The sequence below is a fragment of the Elgaria multicarinata genome, chromosome 21 (genome assembly GCF_023053635.1).
Source record: "Elgaria multicarinata webbii isolate HBS135686 ecotype San Diego chromosome 21, rElgMul1.1.pri, whole genome shotgun sequence".
In the NCBI taxonomy this organism is placed as follows: Eukaryota; Metazoa; Chordata; class Lepidosauria; order Squamata; family Anguidae; genus Elgaria; species Elgaria multicarinata.
Window position 1 is genome coordinate 16881831 of NC_086191.1, and position 13485 is coordinate 16895315.

Sequence of the window (13485 nt, forward strand, 5' to 3'; positions counted from 1 at the left end):
AGCGGGCAACGCTGCCGCCCTTCGTCCTTTGTGCAGCGCCTGAGCCAGGCTTGAGGAGGGTTGGGTCAGCGGACGGAGGCTCTCTGTGGATGGGCTGCCTTCTGCCTTGGCCTGAGGAGGAGGAGGGCCCAGAGAACAGCTCTGGCCTGCCTTTTCCCTCCCTGCTCAGGGGTGATCTTTCCATCCTGATTCGAAGGAACAGAAGGACATCCCCCCACCCCGCGTCCTGTGGGGAAGGGCTGCCTCTCAGGAGGGAGCAGGATGGGAAGGATGGGCGGCCCTGTGTGGCGATTCTCCGCTTTCCCCTCCTACGGCACAGGCATGGAGTGGGAAGACAGGCAGCTCCGTCGCCCTCATCCCCCGAGGTTCCTGGGAGCCAGGTTTACTCAGCGCAGTACACCTGCCCCCTTAGCCTCATCACCACCTGTGTCACCAGGTCTACCAGTAATGGCACATTACACATGCACATATTCTTCCATGCATGCGCACCCCACCTGCCACAGGTGCCTATGACCGAATCAGATATTGTCTGGGTCTTGACGGCATGCTGCTGCTCGTCATGGGGGTAGTTTAATCCAGGACAAGCTGTAGTCAGTCCCAGAGGGTGCCGTGTTATACACGCCACCCCTGCCTGGGGGTTGTGGTGTGGTGTGAACAGCCCCACTGCATTCATCTGGTCTCCTCAGTCCCAGGGCTGTTTCCTACCTACTGAAGGCATTGCCGTTTCTGCTGCCTCTGCAGCTTCTAGGACTTGCCTGTCGATTGAATTAGTGCATTGGGCCGTGATCTGAAGAAGTGTCCATACATTCATTAGGCGCCACCTCGCTGATCCATGTGCCTTCACTGGTGCAGCCTTTGATGGATGGGCCTCCTCCTCCTCCTGGGAAACTGTTGGGTCTAGCAGATGAGGGAATGTCGACTCACTCGGAGGCCGAACTGTTCGCCTTCAAAATCACCGGAGAAAAGAAAATGCCAACTTAACGTAAATTTATGTTCTATGGGGTCCTGGGGAAGGGAAATTGTTGCACCCAGATTTTTAAGATGAAAGAAAGCAACAGAGAGCCATCGGCCTCTGGTGCCTCCTTTGGGTTGATCAGCATCCCACAGAGCCGATCTCCTAACAGTCCTTGTTGCACAGTGCACCTCTACTGAATGCTTTTAATATAGTTTTCACTTTTTAGGGCTACGGCGGCTTCCTTCCTTCCTTCCAGGCTCTGGGCTTGGTTTGAGAGCTGAGGGGAAGTGTCCCCGCCCCTTAGTGGTGGCCTCGCTAGAAGCCCCCTGTCTATCAACTAGGAGGAGGTTTTTCCCCAAACCTAAAAGCCTCCCCACCCTGGAACTCTGGAGAACTCTGGACCTTGCAGTAAGTTGTTTTTTGGGTTTTTTCAATAAACCAGATCAATTGCATATGAGGTGTGGGTGTAAGTGTGGCGTTACACCCCACAAGTCAATTCCCAAAGGTATGCCTGCAGTTTGTAAGTCTGTGGTTTGTAGAATGTTGGCCTGAGTGGGCGGAGTCAGAATGTCTTGGGAGGGGGGAGGAGCGATATATAAGGGAAGGACGGAGGGGATGGAGAGTTCTGTCTAGTTCTGGTCTGTCTTGTTCAGTTCTATGCTGTTCTGTTCTGTTCCTTCCAGGGAGACTTGTTAGGGACTCTTAGAGTCTGTAGTGCTCTCTGTATTTATAGTACTTAAGTTCTGGGAAATTTGAGAGTCAGTGTAGTGAGTGGTGTCTTTAGAGTGTGGTGTGCACGTAGTGGAAGTATATAATTCAATACTGATAATAAAGAAAGTTCAAGAGTGATTGTGTGAGTGAAAGGAAAGCGCGAATGTGAGGATGACAGGATTGTATGAAAGGTTTCAAAAAGGTTTTTAAATGTTGTTATTTGAAACAAAGCTTGTGAACTTTTAAAAATAAATTTTGATTGTTTATTTTAAAAACTACCACGAAAATCCCACGTGTCTGTTTGGCGTTTATCATCTTAAGTTTACATCATTCAGCACCCACTCTGACAATCATTCACCTCAACAGATATAACTTTCAGCGCATTATTATATATATATTAAATCCTTCTCCATTTTAAACCCCTTTCTCCACATAGTTTGGAGGAAGGTGGGCTTTATCCCTTGCCTCAGGCGTATCAAGTGGTGGTGCTTGGCTTGAGCAGGGAGTAGCCTCGGCCGGGTCTGGTGTTCAGAGCCTGTGCTGCCCCATAAGAAGTGGTGGCAGCCGTGAGGTCTGGTGTTCAGAGCCTGGGTCGTGGCATAAAAGGTGGTGGCAGCGTCGGGATCCGAAGTAGACTCTGTTCATTTATAGTGACAGAAGTCAAAAAAGGATTTTATTTGTGAACAGGACAGAGGGTGGTTACTGTAAAGCACCTCTGAGGTCCTTAGCTGTGAAAGTTACATATTACCTAAGTCAGAGGTTGCGCTGATACAATTCTCTGACAGGATATTTTTGTCTGTGGTGAGATACATATTATAAAATATCAAGTTTACCACTCCTGATCTCAATTGAAAACTCCCAGTACCATTTTATTTATTAAAGTTAAGTCTCTGTCTAGTAACGATGGAGATCTTAGGGTTGAAGAAAGATGCTCTGTCAGACAGATGTAAAAGTTTAAATTTGCCAACTGAGGGAAAGTCGGTTGATGAGATGAAATGGGCTCTTATAGAATATTACAGAGTTCATGCTGCAGGTGAAACTGAGGTAAATCCTCTGAGGCCGGTAGAAATGTCTCCTCAATACATTCAGCTAGAAATGGAGAAAATAAAACAACAAAGAGAACAACAAGAAGCTAATAGACAACTTGAATTGGAAAGAATAAAGCAAAGAGATAGAGAATTAGAACAACAAGGGGAGTTAAAAAGAGCTGAGTTAGAACAGCAAGAAAGGCTGAGGGAAAAAGATCAGGAGGCAGAAATAAGATTAAGAGAGTTGAAGAGAGCTGAGTTGGAACAGCAAGAAAGGCTGAGGGAAAAAGATCGTGAGGCAGAAATAAGATTAAGAGAAAAAGATAGGGAGCTGGAGCTAGAACGTCTTGCTTTGGAAAAGAGAAAATTTGAGCGGGAAGATCAGAGGAGAATTGAGGAAGGGGCTAGACCTCCCAAATTATCTCCTAAAGACTTTACCCCTTATGTTGAGGGGCAAGATCCCCAAATTTTCTTCAATACCTTTGAAAAGGCAGCCATGATGTGGGAAGTAAAGCCACAAGATTATATGAAGTTTATCCCTAACTTGATCAAGGGAGACCTGGCTGAAATTTATAACAGTTTTCCTGTGGGGGAAGCTTTAGATTTCGCCTCATTTAAAACAGCAGTTTATAAAAGATTTCGCTATGGGCCTGAGTATTTCCGGAAGAAATTTAGAAGCCTTAATGCTGTGTCATCCAAATCTTTTGTGGAGTTGGGACACAAATTAGCAGATCATTTTGAAAAATGGATCACCTGCGCTGAGGTGAAAACCAAGCAAGATTTAGTTGATCTGATGATTAAAGATCAATTAATTTTTCAAATCCCTCAAGATATAAGATTGCTGGTGAGAGATAGAGACCCCAAAACATATCAAGATGCAGCTTCCCTGGCTGATCAATTTTCCTTAAACCGGGGCTATCATATGACCAGCAAGTCTACTAAAGAAAATAATATTAAACCAGGGTATAAACCTAATGGGGGTAAGAAAGAAGCTGAGGTAAATAAAAATCAGTTGCCAACAGAAAAGGCGGGAAACACCACCAAACCTATGTTTGGAAAAACAGACCTCACATGCCATCATTGTGGGATGGTGGGGCACATTAGACCACACTGTCCCAGGCTGAGAGAGGAGAAAGAGAAAACTACCTCAGTAAGGAGAGTGGATATTAATAAAGATGCTGAGCGTCCTCAAAGTTCCCAGTGTTACACATTAGTGTGGGGAGAAATGAAAGAATCAGATCAGTCGTTGTGGGAAGATGTTTTAATAAATGGAAGAAAGCATAAAGCTATTCTAGATACAGGAGCTCGTTTATCTCTGATTAGAGCAGATCTGGTGATGAGCGAGGAGATTATTCCTCACAGAAAAATTAACATCAAACCTGTGACGGGGCCCATAATTGAAATTCCTGTAGCCGCGATGGAGGTTACATGGAGGGGAGTCACAGGGAAATGTATTTTAGGTGTTAATTCCTCTCAGGAAGAACCTCTAATCCTAGGTACTGATATCATGGGGTTAGAAGGTAGAAAAGTGTTTATTATTACACGCTCACAAGCAGCAGTGGAAGGCTTGTCAGAGAATTGTAGCGAGTCTGGGGATGCTGAGGGCATGCCTCTGCAGTTGCCCAGCAACCCAGCTGAAGGAATGGCTGAGCCAAGAAACACAGTTGCAAAAACTGATACCATGTTTGCTTTACACACAGGAAATGATCCCAGCTTGGAAGTTTTAAGATCCAAAGCTGAGGGACAAGAAACCTCTTTTAGTGACACTCAGAAAGAACAGGTTTTCTGGGATCGGGGACTCCTATACCGAAAGTGGTTGCCCAAGAAAAAACAAGGGAGTTGGGGGGTTGAAAAGCAGCTTGTGGTACCAAAACCATATAGGGACCAGCTGCTAAAATTAGCTCACGACTCCTTTTTGGCAGGCCACATGGGGATAGGAAAAACCCGGAAAAGGTTGATGGCTAATTATTACTGGCCGAATATTTCCAGGGAAGTCACAGAGTTTTGCAAGTCCTGTGAGAGTTGCCAGAGGGTGGGGAAAAGTGGGGACAGGGTCAAGGCTCCCCTAAATCCCCTACCACTTATCAACCAACCCTTTTTTAGGATAGGACTGGACTTAGTAGGACCCTTCCCTAGACCTACACGGACGGGAAAAAGGTTCCTATTGACCATTATAGATTTTGCCACAAAGTTCCCGAATGCTGAAGCCCTTCAAAAAGTTGATGTCTTGTCAGTGGCAGAAGCCCTATTAAAAATCTTTTGTCGCTTGGGTTTTATCCATAAAACTTGGAGTGATGAAGAGGCTAAAGACCGGAACTTTAGAATAGGAGTTGAAGTCGTGGTCTTCTTTCCCAAGAAGAATCAGTTTGAAGCTGTTTGGGAGAGACCTTATATTATTCAAATTAAGACTGGAGCCCATTCCCCTATTAAATCATCTGCTGATGGAGTGAATGAGGCAATGTTGGAGGCAGTCAGAGGAAAGTTTGTTCTGGCCTCGGACGCTTCAGAGGTCAGAGATGGAGCAGAGCTGTGGCGGACAGTGGACGATCTCGTAGCCTGTTCCAGCAGAGGGTTAGCAGAGAGAAAAAGAGGCTGTTTTGCTGTCCAAGAGAAGTGTCTAGCCATCGTGTGGGCTATAGACAGAGTCGGGGCATGCGCGGAGGGACAGCGGTTCATCATGCGAGCCTATCTTCGAGCGCTGTTGTGGCTGCAACCCATGGAAGGCCACAACCAACTTTTGCAGCAGTGGTCGTGGCGGATCCACAGTTTCAACGGGGAGATCCAGCATGTGGCAGGTTGGGAGAACATCATCGCAGATGGACTGTCTCGCCAAGAATCGTCCAATTCACCAATAACGTGAGACTTTGTTGTGGACATTGTGATGCTCCTGGACTTTTAAAATTGGAGCCAAAAAGAAATGGACTAATAAAAATGTGGTTCTTTTAATGTTGATGTTCCAAAAGGTTTGTATGTACATATATTGTTAGTGCTATTAATTATTATGCAATTATAAATGTTTAACCATTTTATTTCCCCAAACCCTATGTACAGGTCCAGGTATTAAACCAGCCCCATACTCGGGTTTTTTAAAAAAGGGGGGGAATATGTGGCGTTACACCCCACAAGTCAATTCCCAAAGGTATGCCTGCAGTTTGTAAGTCTGTGGTTTGTAGAATGTTGGCCTGAGTGGGCGGAGTTAGAATGTCTTGGGAGGGGGGAGGAGTGAGCAGGGAGTAGCCTCGGCCGGGTCTGGTGTTCAGAGCCTGTGCTGCCCCATAATAAGTGGTGGCAGACGTGAGGTCTGGTGTTCAGAGCCTGTGTCGTGGCAGTAAGACCATTCATTTTACTGACCCTAACCTTTCCCCTATTCTGGTGCTCATGCTGGCTATCAAGAAAATAAAATTATAATCAAAACGGCAGATAAGGAAATACACAGCAGCCACCAGTTAAAAACTATCTCTGCAAATCTCAAGTGGCTCCTCCCAGTCCCGGCCCATGGATCCGAGGGCACCGAGGGATCCAGCAGAACCAGCAGGGATGTGCCCACACCTGCTTCCGTTCACTGTCCAGTGAGCATACGATGTGTAACATAATCATCTGCTTAATCTTTCTATCTAAATACTTATCAGCCCATGTACTGATTTCAACCGGATTTAATAAATTATCCTATTTCATCTGAATTCATTAAATTATTTCATTACATCATCTCAAATGAGCTCAATTGAGTCATATCTGAATTCAATCTAACCATCATAAATTGAATGGCCTCCCCAATGATTGTAAACGTTTCCTAGTTTTGTTTCTGTGCATCCATCTTATATTCAGTAATCTTAACTTTTTTGCAATATTCCATATTTTAATTAGCCATACTTTCAATATTTTTGCAGCATGACATAATTTTCAGACAAGGGCAGCAAATATGGTAAAAGTCTATATTTAATGATTTATTTATTATTTTATTTATTGCATTTTTATACCGCCCAACAGCTGAAGCTGCATGCAGATGGCAAGGAACAAATGTGCATTTACTGTGCCAAAACCCCAATACAGCAGAAAGGCCTTTGTGGTCTGCGGGCCACTTAAAAACTAAAAATAACACCTTCATGTTATTGAAGGCCTTCTGCTTCCTGCACTCCAGCCCTGGCTTGGAGCTGGGGCTTTCTGGGCCTTCCCACAATCCTCTGGGTGTGCCAACCATCAGGGAGTCTCCGCTGGGCCTTTGTTCTTCTGCCAGGCTAGACGGCATCCCATCGTTTTCAGTAAAAGCTCTTTTGCCTCGCAGCCCCTTAATATCATTACTCCCAAACTCCTTGCAGAAAAGGTTTGGAAGCTCATCACTTTGTCCAGGTCCTTCAATCACATTTCGGAGCCCTATCAGAAATGGGCCTCGTCTTCGCCTTTAAAAGCTCATCTGGGATGACAGGGCAAGTTATCAACGGTCGCTCCCAGGAGGCGCAGCGAGCATAAAAAAGCCGCACAGGCACACACCTTCATCTAATCAAAAGGCTTATCGAATCCGCTGTAATCGCATCTGCAGGGTAATGGGGACGCTATCGCCTGGCTGGGCTAATGTTAGGCCCGGGATTGGGCTGTAATGGAACTGAATTGATTTCATCTGGCTAATGAATGAGTCGTGGTGACGTTGCTGCCAGCCGCCCAGGAGAAAGGGGCGCGACGCAGGAGCGCACGGGACGGGGTGGCAGCAGCCGCAGCGCTTGGCCCTGGACAAACGACCGCCGCTGGACAGGGAGAGGCCAGGGGACCTTCAGCTAGGCCTGATGCCCGTCCGAAGGGCTGCCCACCGTGGGACTCTGCTTCCTGCCTGTAAAAGAGGCACACTAGGGCCAGGCCAGGCCAGGAGAGCAGCAAACTCAGAAATGCTGCGTTAGGGGTCAGCCCACCCGCACCCACGGTTGCTGGGTTCTGGCTGTCAGAGCCAGGTGGCTGGGGAAACGGAGGCACAGAGATACCAAGGAAGAAGGGGGCTGGCAGCGCCACACGAACACCCACAGACGGAAGGCCAAACTTGGCTGGCAGCTGTAGTTGGGGCTCAGAGGGGGGCTGGCTGAGTAACTAAAGAAATGGTTCAAACCTCTCTGCGGGCCCAGCGACCGTCTCTCCTCTCAGCCGGTCTATGTCTGTGGCACGAAGACTCTCCTTCGTTTACCACTGCTGCTGTTGTGAACCGCTTGGAGGTCAAATCTGCAGCATACAAAGATTTAAATGAAAAGCGACACATTTTATTTGAAGGGTGGAATTTCGGTTTTTGCTTTTGCAGCAGTGGGATGTTTTTAGTAAAACTGGACCCGCTGCACACCTTTAGCAGCAGCATCTGAAGTCAAAATCTTGCAGCATGAGGTGAAGCGAAGGTGTGTGACTAAAGAAGCAGGGTCTGCAGTGGTTCCGGCCTGACCCGCCTCCCCATCCCAGGCCTCCTGACCTGATCGTTCCCTGGGGAAGCCCTCAGATATGGCTGTGCTTGCACGTGTGCATGGGCATCAGGAGCACGTCTCCTCGCTTAGCGCCGGCGTAGCTTCTCAAGGCGCTCCTGTTCTCTTCTGACTCGCGCGTATATTTCAGGGCCGACTGAAACTTGACTCCGCCCCAGGGAACAGCCGTGGCAGCATCTGCTCTGTGCCTTCACCACCGGCGGGCAGCTCGGAAATCCACCTTTTCTCCGTTGCGCCTCCTGCCTCGGCCGTCCCAGCCCTGGATTCATGCGGAAGACCAGCATGGAGTTAAGTTTCAAAGCGCATCTCTTCACGTTGGTGATATTGATAGATGACACTAAAACCTCCGAGGCGGCAGGAGAAGCAGAGGGGGCAGCAAGGCTGCCAAATGGGATCAAGTGGGAATAAAGACAAGCGTCCCCCCTTGAGTCATAAGAGCTGACATGGAAGAGCAGTGTGAGAGTGTGAGTGTGTGTGTGAGAGAGAGGCAATATTGCCACTCATGGATATTGATGGGAAGGAGCAGGCTGCAATCAGCTCCAAGGTGTGTGTGTGTGTGAGCGCACGCATCAGAAGAGACATGCCACAGAGAGACCTCTGAGTCCCCGCAATGCACTTTGGAAGCCTAGCAGTGAGCATTTGAATTTGAATGATAAAGGCACAAAACTTGGTGGCTGATATTCGTGTGGGTGAATTGTGAAGCAGGAGCCCTGTTGTCTAAATCCCCACTTTCCTGACCTTCCTTAAGGGACCAAGTCACAGGAAATGCACGCAGAGAGCAAAAGAGCATTGCAAAGATATGCAAGAAGTTGGGGGGATTTTCCAGCAAGGAAAACACGTTTAAAGTGGTCTCTGTCCAGATCTACCCATCTGCTCTTAGGGCCACCAGAGAAGGAAGTGTTGAAAGAGGCCGTTCGTGTCAAGGTTCTGCACACCATGTTGTGATTTCTGCCAACAGCGTGGGCTGGAGGACAGGACAGGAGGTGTGGTGTAGGGGGGGAGGAGCCGGGCTTGTGGTGTTCACACCTCACCCGGGGAGCCAAAAGTCCTGCCCGGCAGCTCAGCACGGCAGCCATGGCAAGCACTGCTCCCCCTCCCCCCAGAAGGAGAAGACAGGGAGCCCCACAGCTTGTGGGTGGGGGTTAGAGTGAGTGAGCAGGGTGCGCGTGGGCGCATCTCGCTGGTAGATAGAGGGGCTGGAGGTGGGATTGGCTCAAAGCACTCAGCAGATGGCTAACATGCTCAGGCACTAAAACAAACCAGCACGTGCTGGGAATTCCTGTGGAGAGAGAATTCCGGTGGTGGTGGGGCACCAGGACAGCAATCCCAGGAAGGAAACCCTCTGAGCTCTCAACCTCACGAAACAAGACGAGAGCAACATCAAGGGGCATTGAAACACTCCGGCTTCAGAGCGGACCCTGCTGCTGTCGTCACAGGTGCCGGCAGGTGGCTCCCCGCATTCCCCTCCGGAAGGACTTCTGCTGCATTCCTCACCCTTGGCACAAAGCTTGGGGGGTGGGGGGGGGGGGGGAGAGCGGCAGCGGCTCCTGTTTTCTCAGGTGGAAGGGAGGCGGCTTCCTCCCGTCTTGTCCCCTCGGCTCAGGACCCCGTGCCCAGGCCAGACCTGTGAGGCTGAGCTGGGTGTAGCCATTGCATGGCCGGGTCCGAATGAGCCAAGCTCAGCCTGGATGAGCCCACGATGCCCAATGGGTTCACATGCAGCAGTGTCCCAGGATGCTTCCGCTTTTGGAGAAAGGGCGCTGCTAACATGTGACCACGGTGTTGCGTTTCCTCGTCCAGGTACTGACAAAAGCCCCAAGGAAAAGGCAATGCAGAGGCGCCTGCAGCTGCGGAAGACCCTCTTTTGCTTGTTAATTCTCCACAGGAAGATGGGTGAGGCGGAGCGTGGCCAAGCCAGCGCTGTAGCCCTTGCAGCGGCGCCCCTTCACCTGCGGAGCCCTCGTGGCTGCCATCGCATCCCTCTTCCGGACCAGGGACGGCACCAGGAGCGGGGCCGGTTTCGCTCCTCCTCCATCCTTTTCTCTTGATGGCTGTTTTCACATAAATCAGGCTCTTGCTCGCAATTCATGCAATATTCATAATAGCCATAAACATTTCTGCTCCAGAGGCGTCATTAATGTGCTCTAGCAGCCCCCACGCCTATGAGAATAGCTTTGCTTACTTCGACGAAATACCCGCCTTGATGAGGGGCTCCTATTAACGAAGACACCGGCCAGCTCCTGCAAGCCAAGGGAGTGGTCCGCTCTACCCGACGGAAGCCGGCCTGCCTGCAGAGCTCACCATGAGAGGGTGGGGATGCGGCTCTGCAGAGGCCAGGCAGAGCCCACCTCCAGCAACCTCCCTCCCTTAAGGGGTGAGGAGGGGGAGGGGGAGGGGGCTGGGGAGGGCTTGCCTCCAGCAGCCCTCTTGGTTCTGTATCCCCCCCCCCCCGCCCCTCAGGTGTGCTGCTGCTGCATCTTGCTAGAATTAGCCTTCGCTTGGGCTGTTGCTTCTTCTTGCTGCTGTAGGGTGGATTCCTGCACTGAGCAGGGGGTTGGACTCCATGGCCTTTTAGGCCCCTTCCAACTCTACTATTCTATGATTCTATCTTGATGCCGGGGGCCGTTCCCAGCATTTGCAGCCACAAAGGATTTTGCAAGTCACTAAAAGTTTCCGAACCAAACGGCCAGAGAGCTCCTCCTATTCCGGTCTCTCATGGCAAGCACGGATTGGGCTCACGAGGGAGTCCCTGGAGGTGGGTGGGTGCTGGCAGACATGAGTTTAGCACGAAATGCAACTCCTTCCCCCTCCCCACCCCCCAACTGGACCCAGGCTGGCCTCCCTGCCCTTTTTGTAGGATAGTAATTAAAAGGCAGGGCTCCCAGCCCCCCTGTCAATACCCTGCGTGGTGTGGCTCTCTCCAGACCCCCCACCCCCCGCCTGTGGACAAGGGCTAATGTGCTCAGTGTGGACGCCTGGGGATGAAATTATTAATGTCTCCCAGTATGATGCTGGGGGTGGGGGGTGGGGAGTTATTGATTGTCACGTCAAGAGGGGTTGATGAAAATCCCGCAGGGAGGGAAGGCAGCAGGAGGCTTGGCAAGATCATGTCAGTTTCCATTTCAGAGCCTTCCCCTCTGGTCTCCTCCGCTGCCTCCCTTCCCCCCCCAGCCCCTCTCCCTCCCTCCCTCTCTCGCCCCTCTCCCTCTCGGTGGTCTGCTCTGTCGTGCCATGCCAACCTGGCCCGTGCTGCTCCCTGGCCGGTCTCTGCCGAGGGCCGCAGGGTCAGTGGCCAGGGGGCCTGGACGGACAGACAGACATTCTGCCCCCCCCAACACCACTGCCCCTTCATACGCAACACCCCCCCCCCCTGGCCCTGCTTCTAGTAGACCACCACCACCACCACGGGATTTTGAGCACTGCAGTGTTCGTGGCTTCGCCCCCTTCCTTTCCACTCAGTGCTCTGCTGAACGTCCGGCCGGATCAAACGTTCTGGGGAACTCATGGGCTGGCTTATTATTTTGTGCCATTTCAGCTGGACCTAATCAATATTTTGCCTGGCTGGGTTTTGAAATTTTTCAAAATACAAGTGGCCATTTAACCCTTAGCCATGCATGCTCACGTACCTTACCTGACCAAGCTATTAATGGGGATACTACACAGGCCCCGTCTACTCAATGAATGCTCTGGGGATCAAGGAATGGCAACAGGATCAGAGGGGGCAGTGAGGAAGGGTCCCCCCACCCCCAGGAGCTAGCCATGAAGACTCACGGTGCGCACATGTGCTTCCAGACAGATGGCTGCTAGCACTACCAGTCAGAAAGGTTTGCACAGCTATTCTGCTCCTCCCAAACGTTTTTGTTTTTGTGGTAAGAAAAAAGAGACGTAGCGATGGGAAGACCCAGGAGGTTACAAATTGGAGGTCTGGCCTGGAAATGCCTCCCCTCCTGGCCAAACTCTGAGAATGAGGCCGGGCCACAGCACAGCTCGCGCCTTGTCTGGAAGCACCTGCAGGATAGATTTACTGCCCCATACCTAAGCAGAGCGCCTTTAAAGAAGTTTGTGAAAGTACCTTCGAACCAATGAGATGAAGGCTTCACGCCCACTTTTCCTCCAGGTCCCCCACTAGCACCCTGTTTGGAATATATCAGGCGTAAGAAAGATGGTGGCGAATTCAACATCCCAGCTCTTTCAAAAGGGGCAAGTAGTGAATCTTGTGGTGTATATATAGGGCTGGGGGTGGGGGGAGAAGAGGGGCCACACTTGGCCAGAGCCACAGACCCCTTGCCCACGGGAGAGCGGCTGCTGATAGCTCCCGAGTGTTTCGGGGGGGGGGGGGACACATGACTCAGGGACAGCATTTACCCTTACGCCGCCTCTCTTCCTTGGCTCAGCTCATTTGGCGAAGCGCGCCGGGAGGCGACATCACTGTCCCTGCTGTTTAAGAAGTGGCAGCACTCCGTCCCTCCTGCTGCTCTACACCGCCTGCTTCCAATAAGCTCAGCTTTTCCTTTCCAAACAAATGGTGAGGAAGATTGAGGGGAGCTCTTCTCCTTTATGAGGAACTGGCTAAAAAGGGAAAGGGAAAGTTAACTCTCAGCTCTGGAACCAACGTCTTCCTTCCTGCCAGGAGGTGGGGTGTGCAGGGCAGGGCAGCTCCAGGCCTCCTAAGGGTGGACGCTTTTGAGGCACAGGGCTCAGCCCGTTCCTCCCCCTCCAACGGCGCCCTGCCTGGCAGAGCGCCTCTCTGTGCCAGCGCCAGGGTCGGGGAGGAAGACGCACAGCCGTCGGGGCCGTTCATTCACACGGCCGCTGCGCAAGAGGCCCACGGCCGGCCCTCCGCTCCGGTGGCTGCGCACGAACTGGATTCTGGCTCTTCTTTGCGGTTCACTGCACCTCTGGCCGGGCGAGGGTGGAGGCGACTGGCCAATGAAGCCAGTGAGCAACTTAAAAATAAGAATGGCAGACACACATCTGTCAACACGGATTTGAGTGAATCAGACAGATTTTATTTCATTATTCAGCATGGTCTCTTTTCAGCATTTGCTTCAAATTCTTACAGACAACATGACAGGCCACTGAAACCGTCCTTGTGTGGCTGGCCGTGCGTTTGTCCCGCCTGTGATGCGTTTACAGAAATTGGGGAGGAGATCCTGACCCAGAAGACAAACCCCCCCCCCCATCCCTGCTCCCTACACTCAGCAAGGACTTAGAAATGAAGGGCTGAGAGCAGTCGTTCACCCCTCCTGGCGGGACCTCATCCATGCCGATTCCCACCACAGGCGAGCGGAAGCCAAGCTCTGCGGCCGCAGGTGACAGATTGTCCTGCATTTTGTCTCGG

At 50.8% G+C, this 13485-nt stretch overlaps 1 long non-coding RNA gene across 1 annotated transcript; it reads right to left on the reverse strand.

Moving 5' to 3' along the window:
* Positions 1-656: 656 nt before the first annotated feature.
* LOC134412159 (uncharacterized) lies at positions 657-12278 on the reverse strand. Its single transcript, XR_010026390.1, has 3 exons — positions 12217-12278; positions 7787-8403; positions 657-944 (listed from the first exon to the last, which is right to left on the reverse strand). It is a non-coding gene; the product is annotated as an uncharacterized LOC134412159 (long non-coding RNA).
* Positions 12279-13485: the final 1207 nt, after the last annotated feature.